This window comes from Rana temporaria, chromosome 1 (genome assembly GCF_905171775.1).
Source record: "Rana temporaria chromosome 1, aRanTem1.1, whole genome shotgun sequence".
Lineage (NCBI taxonomy): Eukaryota > Metazoa > Chordata > Amphibia > Anura > Ranidae > Rana > Rana temporaria.
In genome coordinates, this window is record NC_053489.1 from 301,891,476 (window position 1) to 301,898,257 (window position 6,782).

The window sequence follows — 6,782 nt, forward strand, 5'->3', positions numbered from 1 at the left end:
AATACATATTTTTGAACGCATTCTTACTTTATAGCATTTCTCCACACAGTACTGCAACTGTTTATTCAATGGGATTAGTACTGCTTGAACTTATTTTCAACTTGCAAACATGCCCGATCATTATATGTATATATTTATCAGAAAACTATATTTTGCTATAGTTGTCCTTTAACTATTCCTATTGAAAATAAATAAATAAATAAATAAATAAATAAATACATAAACACCTTGGTCCTGACAGCAGCCAATATGTGATTCATGATAGTGAAGTAATTAGTGTCATTCCTTCTGTGTTTGCCAACATTCTTATCACTAGAACGCTAGATAAACATTCTCTTAACAATCTACAACCATTTGTTTACTGAGCAAACAAAAAAGTCCTCTGTGTAATTAAAATCACCCTAAAATATAATTATGCATCAACTGCTGCTTTCAAAAAAATGTACAGCACGCTACTTTGTACAATACTAGTTTAGTAACTAAGTACACTGGCCTTCAAGCATAGATAACAAAAATATGGATCTATTATGGTGCAATATTTTTCTGGTAATGACATGCGCTGCCCTTCAAACATAAGAAAAAATATTTGAATAGAGATCTCAGAAAAGCTTCCAATAAGTGCACGGTGTAGGGCAATATTTATCAGTCAGAGGTTGGTGTACTTCCATAAGAAACAAATCAAGACTCTGAAGTTTTATTAAATACCACACCTATGCGCTTTTTGGCACGTTTTGCATTTTGCAGAAACACACTACAGTCCATTTAACATGGTTTACTATGGCTGTAGTTCACATCTGAATTTTGCGGTGATGCTTTCTTTTTAAAAAAAAAAGGGTCAGGGACTTTTTTTCCCCCCACAGCAGATTGCGTTCTGCGTGTAATAGACTTCGATGGAGTCACACCAAAAATGCAAGTGTTGCATTTTTGATGCGTTTTGCATTCCCCCCTAAAACACTGTATATAGCTGGTTGCTAAAGAGCGGGGCTGGGCAGTGATGCCAGAAGGGGGCAGGGCCACTCGGTGATGTCATTATGTGACCCTGCCCCTTATCCATAAAAGAGCTGTCAGATGGAGGAGCGGGCAGTGGGCGGTTAGCCTTCAATGATCGCAGAGGTTTTATTTTTATTTTTTTTGGGGGGGGGGGGGGGGTTGCGGCGGGTGTCGTGATTGACGAAGGATCTACATCAAGGGACATTATTTTGGCATTTTTAATAAAGGAATTGTCAAAAACTGTGTGTTTTTTTTTTTTTTTACACTTTTTTGGGATGAATGAGTAGGGGTACAGTGTACCCCTACTCATTCACATGAGTGGCAGGATCTGGGGACCCCCTTGTTAAAATAGGGGTCCAGGAGTTTAGAAAAACCGAGGCTCAACCAGCTGCATTTACTTGTCCCTGACCTCCTGTGCGAATGAGCCCTTACACAAAAGTACTGGCAATAAATGAAGGGAGACTGGAAAATAGAAGACACATAGGAAGGGGTACTTTGTAGAGTTAGCTTACATATAAGGCCCCTTTCACACTGGGGCGGAAGGTGCGGTGGCGGTAAAGCGCCACTATTTTTAGTGGCTCTTTACCGCTAATTTCGCTGCGCTATTCGGCCGCTAGTGGGGCAGTTTTACCTCCCGCTAGCGGCCGAGAAAGGGTTAAAGCCGCCCGCAATGCGCCATGATTTCAATTGGCGGGAGTGGTATATACACTGCTCCTTCACCGCTCCAAAGATGCGGCTAGCAGGACTTTTTTTCTTGTCCTGCTAGCGCACTGCTCCAGTGTGAAAGCCCCTCGGGCTTTCCCACTGGAGAAACAGCAGCAGCCGTTTAGGTTCGCTTTGCAGGCACTATTTTTTAGCGCAATAGCGCCTGCAAACTGCTCCAATGTGAAAAGGGTCTAAGGCCGATCGGGTCTGCCTTTCCTTTTATCAGGCGGACCCGATTGGAGCACTTATTGTTTTCTATGGGGAGGCAGATGTAAACGAACGTGTGTCCTATCTGATCTGCCAAAAACAGACAGATCAGATGGAAATGGACAGACCTGTCATCCGCCTGCTCGGAGAAATTCCCCACTGATCAGGCGGATCTGCTTGACGGAGTCTGCCCCGTGTGAAAAGGAGCCTACGATGATAGTCTTGTAATTATAACATATGGGTTTATCAGTTGCAAATGTAAGGCCTTGTACTCACGGCAGGACATGTCCGATGAAAACGGTCTGCAGACCGTTTCCATCGGACATGTCTGGCCGGGGACTGCCCGGGGACTTCTGTTCGATGGCTATACACACCATCGAACAGAAGCCCGCGCGTAAACATTACGCGGGGCGTGTCCGCGGTGTCGCCGCGTCGATGACGCGGTGTCGCCGCGACAATGACGCGGCGACGTGGGCGGGCCGCCTTAAATATGCTTCCACGCATGCGTCGAAGTCATTCGACGCATGCGAGGGATGCGGGCGGCAGGACATGTACGGTAGGTCTGTACAGACGACCGTACATGTCCGGGCGGACAGGTTTCCAGCGGACTGTTTTAAAACAAGTCCGGGAAACAGTTGTCCGCTGGAAACCTGTCCGATCCGTCCCAAAATGGTCCGCTCGGGCCAACACACGGCCAAACATGTCTGCTGAAACTGGTCTGCGGACCAGTTTCAGCAGACATGTTTGGTCGTGAGTACGGGGCCTAAGACACACACATTTTAAAAATAGAAAATGTGCATTTACAAAATGCATTACATTTTTGCATTCAGTACTGCAGATTACCACAACTGTAATCAGCACGTCCCGGGTGCAATGTACAGGTTACTGCATCGTTTACAATAAGCCCCAGGTTTGTATGGAGATATGGAGAAGCTATATTCTAGATCTAGGAAGATGGGACTTCTAGTCTTCCAATGATTGGATGACATGGCTATGTGGGCAGATCCACATTTTTCTATTCCCCATAGCACTTGTAAACAAAGGGGCAAAATGCTGGAGATGTCAGTGCCCTTATATAACCACATCCCATATTTAGTCTATATCAGTGGGTGATATGGGGCATTGACGTCACCAACATTGTGCCCCTTTGTTTACAAGCGCTACAGGGTGGGGAATGACCAGCCTGCAGCTGATTGCATTACAAATGTGCAATCAGATAGCTGAGCTACAGATACATTTGGATGACTCCTGATCTCTTCTCTAATGGTAAAGAGATTGTAAACCTCCCTGTGTAAGTTGTACCTAGAACAAGGCGTATCTACAAGTACTGTAAATATCTCTTAAATGTGCGCCGTTTAGGAAATATTTACTGTAAACTGCGTCAATGATGTCATCATTGCATGCGCACTGAATGAACAGCCGCCCGTGCCGTTTCTTCAAGAGTGTGTGCCGTGACTGGCGGGAGTGATGTCATGCAGCTCCGGCCAGTCACACAGCCCGAGTCTGCGGCCACGGAAGGAAGACAGGCGAAGATGGATATGGCCTGCAGCAGGGGACGACACAGGCTTCATCTGCAGGCGTCACATAATGTGCTAGAATGCATCGCATTCCAGCACCGTATGCCTTTACTTTTCAGAGAAAAAGAAAGGAAGAAAAACATACCAGGGTTTAGTCCCTCTTTAAAGCGGAGTTCCACCCAAAATTGGTACTTCCGCTTAATCCACTCCTCACCCCCTTACATGCCACATTGGCATGTAATTTTTTTTGGGGGGGAGTGGGGGCTTCAGGAGGAGTGGGACTTCCTGTCCCACTTCCTCCGAGCGGCTGCTAAGGCGTATAGCCTAATCGCCTTTCTGCAGCCCCTCCCTGTAGGCGATCGCCTGGGACACGTGACAGGTCCCAGGCGATCACCTGTCCAATTGGATGGCGTGGCGCTCACGCATGCGCAGTGGGTGCCCGGCCGTGAAGCCAAAAGCTGTCACAGCCGGGTGCCCACACTTGGAATGAAGAGGGGGGGCGAGGAGTCGAGCCCCGGGCGGCGCGGTGCTGGAACGTGGAGTAGGTGAGTGTCTGTTTATTAAAAGCCAGCAGCTACACTTTTTGTAGCTGCTGACTTTTAATAAACATAAAAAACTGACTGGAACACCCCTTTAAAGCAACAAAGCCTATCCCTCTATAGCAGTGATGGCAAACTTTGGCACCCCAGATGTTTTGGAACTACATTTCCCATGATGCTCATACACTCTGCAGTGTAGTTGAGCATCATGGAAAATGTAGTTCTAAAACATCTGGAATGCCAAGGTTCGCCATCACTGCTCTATAGAATGGATGCTCAACCTGTGGCCCTCCAGCTGTTAAAGAACTACAAGTCCCATGAGGCATTGCAAGGCTGACAGTTATAAGCATGACTATCAAAAGCAGAGGCATAATGGGACTTCTAGTTCAGCAACACCTGGAGGGCCACAGGTATAGCACCCGTGCTCTATAGTGTACTTGACTCTATCCAGGGCACTAAGAGGTTTATTTACTAAAGGAATCCACTTTGCACTACAAGTGCACTTTGAAGTGCAATCGCTGTAGAGCTGAGGGGGACATGCAAATAGCATTTTAGCTTGCACATGATTGGGTGATCAAATCAGCAGAGCTTCCCCTCATTTCAGATCTACAGCGACTGCACTTCCAAGTGCACATGTAGTGCAAAGTGGATTTGCCTTTAGTAAATCAACCCCCATAGTGTAATTTCTGGCTGCTGTTTTGTTCCTCTGTTACCTGCATGAATCCCTTCTGACAAGTTTTATTGACACCAAGAGAAAAAAAGGGTATCAGGGGAGGGACCTCCAGCCTCAGCTCTGTTCCCTGTGTGCTGTGTGAAAGGGTGTGTGTCCCTTCCATCCAATCAGCTCTCAGAGCTTCCTTCACTGAGCTCTACAGAGTGTAATTTCAACTCTTCTCCCCTTTTTTTTCCCTGAACTCTCAGACAAGCCTTATAATTCTGCACTTTGCACATATGTGGGGAAATGTAATCTGCAGATAAAACAGGAACAATTTAGGAGAATTTGCTTAAAGCGGTTGTAAACCCGCATATACATTTTTTTATTTTTTTTTAACCCTGCAAGGCAAAAGCCATAATGAGCTAGTATGCACCGCATATGAGCTCATTTTGAAATACTTACCTCGGAACGAGGTAGGGAACTTACCTGGTCCACGCCGAGACGAGCGTGTCTTCCGGGTATCGCCGCTCCAGCGCTGCGATTGGCTGGAGCGGCGATGACGTCACTCCCGCGCATGCGCGCGGGAGATTTCAATCCGGCATGGGTCGGCGGGGCCGGCCCTTCATCCGAGGATCCCCCCTGCGTAATGCGCCGCTGCAATCAGCGGCGCATTGCGAGGGGAATATCTCCTAAACCGTACAGGTTTAGGAGATATTCTTTATACCTACAGGTAAGCCTTATTATAGGTTTACCTGTAGGTAAAAGTGAAAAACATCTGTGTACCACCCTAAGGCCAGTTACTTCATTAGGTAGATAAAAGCGACCAGGGCTCCTTAGCCGAAACGCGCCTGCTCTTTTGTTTTCTTATATGCGCCAATAAATATTTCTCACGGATTGGAGTTGCCGGCTATTTTTCTATTTTAGGTAGGTTAGGGTTCACAACAACTTTATGTGGGTGTAAAATAAAACATATATACTACCATCTAAACCGCCAGGATGCCGTCACCTGTACAGGCCAATCACCTGTGGCCCTCTGCAGCTACACAAATACACGCCCCCCTGGTCCAGCCACAGATGATTGGCCGGTATAGCTTCCTAGCCAAGCTCATCACTATCCCAAAAAGGTGGACAATACCTTTAACAACCGGGTGCAATCAAGTAAGCAAGGGCAGCTACATGTTGACGTATGCGGTACATACCATTCTTTATAATTCTATTCAAAAAGGCAAATCAAAGATGGAAAAACAAACCACAAATATTTCTCATGATAAACAAGCCTATGAAATAAATAGAATCAGGTGACTAAAGCTCCTGCATGCTATGCTTGTGAACACATACAATAGAATACCAACGTCCTGTATGAAGACTTCTGTTTCTCACACACTGATGTAGAACAATGCAGTAAGTGTAGAAGGACAGAGAAGAGAAGGAATTCCATCCACTCTCTCTTCCTTCCATCAGTACTGACCCCCCCCTATGGCTATATAAGTGAGCAGTGGCGGCCATTATCACCTGTTGCTCGGTTCTGCGGTTATTGGTGACCTCCCCTCCGTTGCTGTTGCTGCTTCCTCCAGCCTCTTGTCACTGGCAACATCGGTACAGATGGGGGTCAGGGAAGCCGAACGTGGTCCGGAGGCCGCTGGCGGTCCACGTCCCGTGACGTCAGTCCGCTGGCAGCGCTGCACGTCATGGGCAGTAGGGGCTGGCCAGTGTGGCGAGGAGACAGGGGATGAGAGAGAGGAAACAATGGATGGAGCGCAGGGAGGAGGAGGAGGGAGGATGAGGAGAAGACAGGCGCGGCTGCTGTGTGATTATATAACGGCTCTGTGTTATTATATAGCGGCTCTGTGTGAGGAAACACACTGTACGGGCTAGGTGTACACATGTATGGATAGCTTTGTATACAGCTGTGTACACATGTATTAGCCAGCTTTGCTGGCTAATATATATATATATATATATATATATATATATATATATATATATATATATATATATATAATGTGTGTATCAGTGTTCCTCCTACGTATGGGCTTCTCTGCACTGGCATTACATATTTAATGCTTATAATCGCGCCTTGCATTTTCTTTATGGCTCATTCAGACAACCACTGAAACCCATCCTCCGTGCTCAGCTGCGCGCACAACCACCGCGAAGAACTGGAACTGC

At 46.5% G+C, this 6,782-nt stretch overlaps 1 protein-coding gene across 8 annotated transcripts in view; it reads right to left on the bottom strand.

The window, feature by feature from the left end:
* Window positions 1–6,422, bottom strand: part of MPDZ (multiple PDZ domain crumbs cell polarity complex component) — a 257,792-nt gene extending 251,370 nt beyond the window's left edge. For 6 of the 8 annotated variants that reach the window (XM_040358412.1, XM_040358432.1, XM_040358424.1 and 3 more), the window contains exon 1: window positions 6,126–6,422. The gene's annotated coding sequence lies outside the window, so the exon portion shown is untranslated. The remainder of the gene's footprint in view (window positions 1–6,125) is intronic. The other 2 variants (XM_040358438.1, XM_040358450.1) reach the window with 1 other exon arrangement.
* Window positions 6,423–6,782: the final 360 nt, after the last annotated feature.